General features: G+C 36.4%; 1 pseudogene; it reads left to right on the top strand.

Moving 5' to 3' along the window:
• Positions 1–2561: 2561 nt before the first annotated feature.
• LOC115869960 lies at positions 2562–10381 on the top strand (annotated as a pseudogene).
• Positions 10382–11694: the final 1313 nt, after the last annotated feature.

Genomic DNA, 11694 nt, shown 5'->3' on the forward strand with positions numbered 1-11694 from the left:
TCAGGGCCACCTTAATATTCAAAGTAATATCCTTGTTCTTCAATATTTTAAAGTGTCTTGTGTGGCAGACTTACCCAATGCAATGCATTGTTTGATCTTGTAATTCTTGCTTTTCCTGCTTTCTATGAGCACTGATTATGGATCCAAGCAAGATGAAACCCTTTAAAACTTTAATATTTTCACTAGGAGTCAGCTTGCCAGCTACTAGTCCAGTTGTGAGGATGTTGACTTATTTATTTATTTTACATTGAGTTGCAATGCATACTGACGATTTTTTCAGCAGCAAAATCTTCAAGTCCTTCTCGGTTTCAGCAAGCACGCTTGTGTCATCTGTGTATTTCAGGCTGTTAATGAACCTGCACCAGATTCTGATGCCGTCTTCTTCTTCAGATGGAACAGTGTCTTCAATGATCTGCTTAGCATATGGACTGAATACACTGATGCACACACCCCTGATTTTAAACCATGCAGTATTCTCTTATTCTGCACATAGTATATACCTTGTATAAATTTCATAGAATAATGTACTAGGACACAACAAACTTTAAAACTTCACAAAGTGCAAAGCTCTATCATAGCTACTTAGGTGTAGAAAAAATGTTATCTCATCAATTATCAAGGATTAGTTCCTTTTTCTAAGTTAACTGCTTTCATTTTCACTTGCTGCACATTTCCCTCATATTTCTCTTTCAGAAATTAAGAACAATCATTTTCATCATTTGCTGTGAAATTAGCCCTGAGAGTAGGGAGAACGTCTAAAAACCAGTGATTTGAAATGTCCAGGTCACATAGTTTCCCTGCAGTAGTGCCAGAGGCAGAAGCTTTAAAATTGATCTGACAAAGAAACAAATAAGCAGATACACTTTGAACTATGCCTTTTGAGTGGATTCCCTAGAATACCTGAAAAATAAACCATAATAATTTTCCTCATCAAAAGACTCTGGTGGTTGCCATGGTTTCTACATTCCACTTTCAACACACGCAATATATTTTAGTATTACCTTACTAAAACATACCAGTTTATATGGCAATCTATTGGCCCAAATTTTCCTCCTTTGCAAGGGTAGGGTGTCATATGTTAATTGCATGATCCTGTTCATCCTTAATTTATTATAATAATGATTTTGGGGTTATTTTTTCTGTTTTTACCTTATTTTTTGTAATATCTCTGAGAAATCCATAGAAAACATTAAGTGGTGTGTGTATGTGTGTGTGTATGTGTGTGTGTGTGTGTGTGTGTAAACACTTGCTGATGAAGAGCAATGACTTCAGCCTTCAATATGGATTAGAACTCAATATAAAGAAACAAACATTCTCACCATGGCACCAAGCAATAACATCTAGATACATAGAGAAAAGATTGAATTACGGTTGCAGGTGCAGCATATTTAAAATGACATCAGTGTCTAGAAGCACAGTCATATCTGTCTTGGGAGAAGTATATTCAGATGAGTCAGACTTTTTTGGACACACTTTGGACATGTTCTCAGAAGAGACACATTCCTGGGAAAAGGACAACATGTTTGAAAAACTAGGAGGTCAGTGGTGAAGAGGAAGACACTGAATGAGACGGACACAGCTGTGCAGTCCATTGGTCCGTTGGACTAATTATTTCCATTCATCTTTACATTTCATCACTTTTCTTCCTTTCCAACAGGGAGAGATCAGTAGTTGGGCTTAGAAGACTACTCACAACCTTTGAAGACCCCAGTGACCACTCACCAAAGTAGATGGATTGTATAGAACACTGTATTTTTTAAAAAAAATCATTTTATTGGGGACTTGTACAACTCATCCCAATCCACCCATCCATTGCATTAAGTACACTTGTACATATGTTGCCATCATAATTTCCAAACATTTTCTTTCTACTTGAGCTCTTGGTATCAACTTCTCATTTCCCCCCTCTCTCCCCCACCCTCCTTCATATAAACCCTTGATAATTTATTTTTTAATTTTTCATGTCTTACACTGACTGATGTCTCCCTTCACTGACTTTTCTATAACTCCCTGAGAAGGGGTTATAGGTAGATCATTGTGATCAGTTCTCTCTTTCTCCCCAACCTTCCCCTTCCCCTCCTGGTATGACTACTCTCAATATTGGTCCTGAGGGATTTCTCTGTCCTGGGGTCCCTGTGTTTTGAGCTCTTATCTGTACCCATGTACATGTTCTGGTCTAGCCAGATTTGTAAGGTAGAATTGGGGTCATGATAGTGGGAGGGGTGAAGCATTAAAGAACTACAGGAAAGTTGTATGCTTCATCAGTGCTGTACTGCACCCTGACTGGCTCATCCTGCCCGTGACCCTTCTGTAAGGGGATGTCCAATTGCTTACAGATGGGTTTGGGTTTAGTGGATTCAAACCTCATTGCCAAGGAATCAATTCTGATTCATAGTGACCATCTGCCACTGTGGGGTTCAAAGGTCATAACTCTTTACTGAAATAGAAACCCTCGTCTCTCTCCTGTGGAGCCTTTGGTAGTTTTGAACTGCTGATCTTGTAGTTAGTAGGCTACCATAGCCCACTATGCCACCAGCACACTTTGTGGACTAGGTTATACCATGGATGGGCCTGAGCTCCCAGGTCCAGGAACTTATTCCCTTAAGGTATGTGGTTGTTTCTAAGACATTTTCACAACTTTGCCCTTATTTGTTCTGCCACATTCATGTGTATATTTGCAGAAAAGGCAGATGTGCATATATAATATCCTCTATCAAACATATATTTGTGTGTATTCACCTACTCTCATTCTCATGCTAATTCAGTGTTTGTGTCTATGCAACCATTAAGTCATAGAGGACCTTTTTCTTTTGCAGGATTGTATACATAACAGTGTTTACCTCTGTATCTTTAACTTGCAATCTTCCCTTGTCTCTATTATTATTATTATTTGGCTGACCTCACTCTATATTTTGCCTTCTCCTTCACACAAATTAACATGTGTCTACTTTATATCAGGTAATTACTCTTCCTTCTCCTGTAGCCTGTAAAGGTGATCAAATGTTGATTCTTTCAGTGTGATAAACTTTTGTTGACTTCTTTGATGAAATGTATGTCCATGTCTTTTGCCTGTTTTTAACTAAATTGTTAGACTTTTTGATTTTGAGGTTTTTTAAGTTTTCTTGAAACTCCACATTTGTCCCTTTTCCAATATGTCAGTTCAAAAAATTCCCTCCATTCTGTAGGTTGTCTTTTTCCTTATGTGTGCACATAAATGTTTTGGTTGAGTTTTTTCCCCTCTATTTTCAATCTTTCATTGAAAGCAGTATATTCGAGTCATGGTAGTGGGAGCGGGGAGGAAACCTTTAGGAACTAGAGGAAGATTGTATTTCTCATCATTGTTACATCGCACCCTGACTGGCTCATCTCCTCCCCGAGACCCCTCTGCAAGGGGATCTCCAGTTCCTAAAGGTTTCCTCCCCGCTCCCACTACCATGACTCGAATTCTATCTTGCAAGACTGGCTGGACCAGAGGAGGTACACTGGTACAGATAGGAACTGAAAATACAGGGAATCCAGGACGGATGAGCCCTATAGGACCAGTGGTGTGAGTGGCAAAACAGGGAGGGTAAAGGGAGAATGGGTAGGAAAGAGGGAACCGATTACATGGAACTGTGAGTGACCTCCTCCCTGGGGGACAGACAACCAAAAAGTGGATGAAGGGAGACGTCGGACAGGGCAAGATATGACAAAATACTCATTTATAAACTATCAAGGGCTCATGCGGGAGGGGGGAGAGGGGAGGGAGGGGAAAAATGAGGACCTAATGTCGGGGGTTTAAATGGAGAGAAAATGTTTTGAGAAACGATGTACAAATGCGCTTTACACAATTGATGTGTGTATGGATTGGGATAACAGTTGTATGAGCCCCTAATAAAATGTTAAAAAAAAAAATTTTAAATGCAAAAAAAAAAAGAAACATGTTTCTGCAATAAAAAAAAAGAAAGCAGTATATTAAAGTCTCCTATTATTACTATCAATTGCCTCATATATATGAGAAAGTTGGACATTGAATAAGGAAAACTGAAGAACTTATGCATTTGAATTATGATGCTGATAAAGAATATTAAAAAAAACATGGACTGCCGAAAGAACACATAGATTTGTCTTGGAAGAAGAACAACCAGAATTTTCCTTAGAGCCCAGGATGGAAACACTTCATCTCATATACTTCAGTTGTCAAGAGAGGCCAGTCACAAGAGAAGGACATCATGGTTGGTAAATTGAGGGGAGCAAAAATGAGGAAGACAATCAACACGATGGATTAACACAGTGGCTGGAACAATGGGTTCAAACATAAGAACAATTGTGAGGATGACCCTGGACCACTTATTGTTTCATTGTGTTGCGCACAGAGTCACTATGAGTCAGATCTGACAGGACAGCACCTAAAAACAACAACTGTTATTTTAGAGTCATCAGTTTCTCTCTTCAATTCTGCTAAAGTATGGTGTATATATTTTTGGTTCTTTCATTGGTGCATTGATGATTATTATGGCTATGACCTCTTGTTCAATTGAGCTTTATTCATAATGTAATATGTTCCCTTGTCTCTTATGTATTCGGGGGTTGTTTTTTGTCTGTTTTTATCAGAAATGAACATTGCCACACCTAATTTTTTATTGTCATTAGCTTGATATATTTTCCCCCCGTTCTTGTGTTTCAGTCTAATTTTGCTGTGTGTCTGATATGGTCTCTGTGGACACCATATTTATGGGTAGTGTATGCCTCTGAATTTTCCTTTCTTGACATTGCAATTAGTCAATTTGCATTCTGAGTAATTACTAATAAGCATGAAATTATTGCTATCATTTTTTTATTTTATTACTTTTGCTTTTGTGGTGTTGCTTAGCTCTTAGTTCCACAAATTTTCCTGCTGCGCTCATTTGAATGGTGAATCTCTTCACTGCTGTTTCTTCAGTACTTCGTGTCACGATGGGTTCGAATCAATTCTATGGCAGTTAACAGTAACAACATATCTTGCTTATTTTCCACTGTTTTATATCAATGAGATTTATTATTGGCTTTCTTTAAAGTTACCCTGTAAGATATTAACACTCTGTTGTTATTTTTGCTTGCAAATAATATATCTGGCTCCATACTTTTAATCTCATAAGTTTGTTTTTCTCTGGATCTTTCCATATGTGGTTGACTTCTGGGTGGTTTTGTAATGTTGTCAGTCACTAGTTTTCTGTCCGAAGAGCTTTAGTAATTCGTGCAAGGTGCTTTAGTTTATACAAATTCCTTGAATTTCCTTTTATGTAATGGATATTAATCCCATCATCATATTTGAGGGATAATTTTTCTGGCTATACAGCTATATGCTCAATTCTGCCATGATTGTGAGCTATGAATGCTTGGGTAGACATATACATTGAACAAGTGTGGGAGAGGATAAGAGTATATTTGTGAATTTATACATATAGGTTTGACAGGACATTTATATATGTGTGTTTACTTTTAAGCTATATAGCCATGAATACGGTGGAGCATATAAGAGGAAAGTTGTGAAAACATCTTAGGCATAAGGAAACACTTGCAGTTAATGAGTCACTGGGTCTGGGGGCTCACAACCATAGTCTTGGATGATTCCTATGTCAATTGGCATTTCCTGTTGCTGTGTGTGGATTTCTGTGACTGTGTGTGTGTGTGTGTGTGTGTGTGAATTTCTCCTAAAAGTTTTAAAGTAGAAAAGGAATAAAACTAGAGCACAGAATGAAATTGTCAGTCTAAATCTCATGCTGGACTTTTCAGGACAGGAATTCAACATGAGGTCACACATTCCTATTATACAAAGTGCAAAGAATTGTTGCGCAGAAGACGCTCCATTTTGAAAAGATGATGAATCTGAAAGAACTCAAATTGATTTCTTTGTTAAATTTATCTCGCTAAAGCAGTTAAAAATTGCTTATAGCAATCAAGATCTGAGTGATTTGTCAGCTTTCAGAAGATGTTTCTTTTGAAATAATTATGTTCTAATAGTGTCATTGGAGTTAAGCACTTAAGTTCTTCCTACTATCTCAGCTTTCCTTTTAATTAAAGATATGCCTTATTTCTATGTTACAAATTTATGTCGAATCGATTTGAATTTGAAATTCAAGTGTTAACTCCTCTATTATGACGTGTTCCTATGAGGAATCAAAAACATGACGTCAAAGATCCCATGTTGGAGTGCATCATTTTAAGTAAGTTCAAAGCATGCAACCAGCTACCAAAGAAAATTTATTTCATTTTAGCTCCAAGCTAAATTTACCTATGAGCTCCTTTGATGTTTAAGGTTAACCTTGATAATACATATAAATTCATATATTAGTTCATTTCCATTTTTATCATTACGTATACATTTTAAATGAAAGACTCATAGCTTAAGTTGCTGTTGTTGTTAGGTACTGTTGAGTCACTTCCGACATAGCAACCATCTGTGCAACACAGGAAAACACTGCTCAGTCCTGCACCATCCTCACAATTGTCCGTATGTCCGTATGAGTCCATTGTTGCAGCCATTGTGTCAATCCGTCTTGCAGAACACCTTATTGTTTTCTTCACCAAATGCAATGTCCTTCTCCAGAGACTGGCCTTTCCTTACATGTCCGACATGTAGAGTAGCTTAAGTACCTATTAGGGAATCTTGACAAGTACATTAGTATGGTCCCAAAGGATTCCAAATAAATATATTTGCAATGTATCATCAATGTATCATCACTTGTCCCACTTCCCCCTTGTATTTCTTGTTTCCATAAAAGCAATAGATAAGTCTCTGATAGGAAGAACAACAGCACTAGCAATATATGCATACCTTAGTGTAACCAAGCATTTTAGATAAAAAGAGTAGCTTTTATGAAAAGACAAACGTTAGAAAGATGAAGAAAGAAGGGATAATGGAAATATATTTTGGAGCAATGAGTGCTATTTTGTTTTAGGAGGCAGGTTTTAGGAGCACTCTTGCTTGTAATTTCTTTCCTAATGCAAGATGTACAGAGGTTGCCTAATAAATATGTAAAAAAACACATTAAGATGCAACCTATGAATCTTAAAAAGGATGCATATTTTTTCCTTTTTAGAAGTCTTATTTTTATAGCTAGATATTTCAAAAATTAAATTTAATATATTCATGTTTTAAATGGCATACAGAAAGTGTAACCAATTTATAAGAAAATATATTGAGATATAGCTTATAAGTCAATTAAATAAAAAGCACAAGTGAGTAAAAGACATGATAAGTTCGGTCACAAAGGAAGAAGCATAAATAGCTCATGTTTCACTAGGGTGACCTTCTAGTTAAGTATGTATAAAGCTCTTTATCTTTTATAAGACTTTATCAATCTTGTCCTTGGGAACATAGATTATTACCACATAGAAGATGGGACTTAAATATAAAACTGAAATAGCTGTTCTTCTTGATTTCCTCAGGTAGTATAACCTCTGTGTCTCTTTCAGGGAATTTGTATTAAAACCTGGTTTGAAAGAAATAATATTTATGAGAGATTTTATAAATGATAAACACTTCTGCCTAGTAGCACTCTTTATTCTTTCATTAAATACGAAATTCGTACTATCATCCACTCAACAAATATTTATTATTATGCATTTATTAGATATTGAACATTTATTGAGGCGTCTTTGTGGTACAGTGACTAAGCACTAGGTACTAACTAAAAGGTTGTCAGATTAAACTGTTGCTGCTGCCAGCTGCCACTGAGTGAATTCTGACCCACAGCGACCGTGTGTACACAGAAACACAGCCCGGCCCTGTGCCACTATATAATGTAGGTAAAACTAATTAGTTGGGCAAATGTGTTGAAGACATTAAAACAACGTGTTATAATTGAAAACGTTCAGAGCTTGTGGAATGACATTTATTTGCTAATATGTCTGTTTATTACAATAAGGTCGTTTATTAAATGAAGTATTAGATTACTAAAGAAAGATATAGAAAACGGTACAAGGAAAGATTATCAACAAAGTCTTAGAATTGTGTCATGACACCAACATCTGATAAACTATAAATGTTGCTATCATGTGCAAGTTTTGTCTTCTCTATCATTAAAAATCATCTTACATATGATCATTATATATGTTTGTTCACTGCTTTAAAATTAGTACTAACAAAATAAATTAAGTCAAATACACAGTGTTAATATTTTGGTGAATAAATATGTAGCAAAGAAGTATTACATAAGTGCAGGGAAACGATTTTTACACTGAGATAGATTATTAATCTTTTAATATAAATTATTGTTCATCTACACAACCATGTAAATAGGAACATGATTACTTTTCCTCTTCTTTCTTACCAACCCCTTATGTATACAGAATCCATTATTTAATTAGAGGAAAAGCTTTTTTGCCAACAATGAATCGCTTGTGTAGGACTAATGTTCTTGATTTTATCAACTAGAAAGGATATTAGACAAAGCAGAAAGCATTATTGATTTGATTGCATCACAGAATTTTTGAGGCTGGCATGTCTAGAGGAATTATACCCTAGAGAAGAAAGAAACTGGCCTGATGCTAGAATTTCTAGCTTCATCCAATAAAAATAGGTGGTTCCCAGTTAAATTTGAATTTCACATGAGTGACAAAGGTTTTTTGTGTTGTTGTTGTGGCTCTTGCAGTACACACACACGTACACACACGTATCGAATGTTGCACGACCCTGAGTTTTGACAACCCTGATTAAGAGGAATCCAATATCCTGAACGTTGTTGTCCTCCTGAGAATAGTCGCCAATATTCTTAAAATTCAAGAGGTTGAGAAGTTGAGTAGGTACAGGCAGCAAAGAGGCAGAGAAACCAAATGAGCTTTGGATGGTATCATAGGATTTAAGTGTAACATATTGGTATTTGAGGATACGCAGGATCCAAGGTTTACATGCCATGACTGTGTCGAGTAGTACAAAGGGAGTCCAGTGCTCATTTGATGCAGTAGATTTCCTTTGCATGCAGGCTGATTTAGTGAGGCAGTGGAAGAGATTAAGAAACCAAATGCAAAGAAAATGAAAAACAGAGTAGTTAAGTCTCAAAGAACTTAACAGACAGCAACTGAAAGCTAAAATGGTAACCATGAAAATTCACCTAAAAGAGGTGAGCTACTTCAGAGTTAGACAGAGAAATGCATCCAGTCAAATCTAATATGCACTGTGAATGAGCGCTGTACAAAAAGAAGAAATAAAAATAATTTAAATATGAAGTAATTAAATGGAGATGTAGGCCATGTTTCTGGACTGGATGATGGTACTATAAAGTGATTCTTCTTAAATTGTGCTATTAAATTAATGTAGTTTTTCCAAAAAAACCCAACAGTTACTGGTGAGTGTGAATGGAAGCTGGTATTCTGAAGTTCATATGGGAATATAAATGGCTAAAAATAATCAAGCTTCAACTAAAGAAAAAGGAACAAATATAGCAATACTCTACTACCCATAACAACTTCTTAGTTATCTCAGTGATTAAGAGATTGCGGTGTTTGGAACAATGATTCAAAATAGAGAATTAAGAACTAGTCTGGGCATGTGTATGTCCATAGTTTTTCTAAGCTCACATCTCTTTCTATGTCAATCTCTATAACTACATATACCCTTCTTTTTTCTTTTTTAAATAGTTAGCTATTATATTTTATAGTTTGGGTTAAAATTTACAGAGAACCTAAGTTTACTAGTCAACAATTTATCTGTATTTGTTTTGTGTTATTAGCTCTCATCTCCTAAATGCCTCAGCAGTCTTTCCCCAGGTTTCCCCATTTCCATATGTCTCTGCTTTCCTTCCCATTTCTTCCTCTTAACCCTGGTTTCTGGGTAAATGCTTTTCTAGTCCCTCTTATTCTTCACAGTCTCATTTTATGTGCGTGAGAATGATGGGCTATGTATATGACTATGTATGTTATGTACACATACTTGATTTTACAGAGATGTCACAAAAAGTCAAAAGCAAAATGGTGGTCTATTGAATGGTCCTCCTCCAACTATCTGGATATTCATATTGAAAAGTAATCATATATTGACTGGATTTTAGATGATTGAGATTTAAGTGTAAAAGGAATTAGAAGGTTTTATCAGACACTTTAGGCAAATTACTTCATGTAAGCACAATTTTCAAAGCAGAGCATAGGGTTTAGAACATAAAAGAGTAGAGATTTGATCAAGCCTTCCACCTGCTCAGCATCCACCTGACCACGTGCCTTCTGATTTCTGCCTCACCTCGCTCGATGTGGACTCTTACTGCTCCTGGGCTACTGGTGCCTCCTGTGTCTGCTCTGGTTCCTGCACTTGCAAAGACTGTAGATGCCTGTCCTGCAAAACAGCTGCTGCTCCTGCTGGCCATGCTAGTGTGCCCAGGGCTGCAGCTGCAAAGGGGCATCAGACAAATGCAGCTGCTGCACCTGATGAGGGAGAGAGCCTTGCCCAGATGTAAATTCTGACCCATACAACGCCAGCCTTTTTTGTTTTTTTCACACAGTCCTAAATGCTTGCTGGGTTTCTTTTTTCTACAAACATTTTAATATTAATAATAAAGTTTTATGACTTAAAAAAGTGGAGATTTAATGGATATCTTGATTGAGAAATGTCATTTTTAGCTTGATTAGTATCAAATAGAAATGTATTCTACTAGCCTGAGACCACCAATATAAACATATATCACATATATTAAAAAAGTAGGCAAATGATTTTTTTCATATTTATAATATTGAATATTATATACCAATTAGAGTTCTTTAGGTAATTGTGAAACAAGACAGAAGATTGCATTTGTATAATCTCATTTTTATAAGACTTAAAACAGACAATACTAGTCATTAAGTACAGTTGTAATGACACGAGGTAAGTTCCTTTAAGAACATAGGGTAGAATAGCTGTGCTATCAAGCAATGTTGCTTATGATCAAAATGATCCTAGATTCACTAATTCTGTTTATGTTTAGAAATGCAGTGAATGGAGCATAAATTCCTGATAATAGAGACACTATATTTTGGACTTTTCTAAGTATGTTATAACTGAGCACGAGTCTTCCAAGGTATATAAGTTATGCTTTTGCAGAATGACTTTTAAGACAAATGACTGTTTCATTTGTCCAAGGTTAGTCTTCTTAACATCACCTGAATTGACAATCGAGAGGTTGTGGAAACTGTTATATGGATTTCTGTGAATATAACTCTAATTGACAAGGCACTCTTCTAACAAACTGGTTCTTGTCCTGTATCCATTATAGTGGTTCTGAGGCCAAATGATTATATTGTGAATGAATGCTAAATTGCACCTCAAAAAATAGCCAGTAGTATTACACCAACACCCCAAATCATACCCATTGCCATCAAGTTGATGCCAACTCATAGTAACCCTTTAGGACACGGTACAATTCCCCTCTACATTTCTGAGACTGTAACTCTTTACAAACCCAATGATGCAGTCACTGTGTCAATCCATCTTGTCAGGGATCTTCCCCTCTTTTACTGTACTGAGCATGCTATCCTTCTGCAGGGAACAGTCTCTACTGACAACATGCTCAAATTGTATGTTCAAAGAGATTTTGTCTCTTGCATCCGAGGACCATGCTGGTAGCTGTACCTCTCCTAGGACAGATGTTTTGTTCTTTGACAGTCCATGGTACTTTCAATATTCTGCACCAGTACCATGATTCAAGTAGATCGATTCTTCTTCAGTCTTCCTTATCAATGTGCAACTTTCACATGCAGTTAGGT

The sequence above is a fragment of the Echinops telfairi genome, unplaced genomic scaffold (genome assembly GCF_000313985.2).
Source record: "Echinops telfairi isolate 266 unplaced genomic scaffold, ASM31398v2 ScPeMD7_70;HRSCAF=299, whole genome shotgun sequence".
Classification (NCBI taxonomy): Eukaryota; Metazoa; Chordata; class Mammalia; order Afrosoricida; family Tenrecidae; genus Echinops; species Echinops telfairi.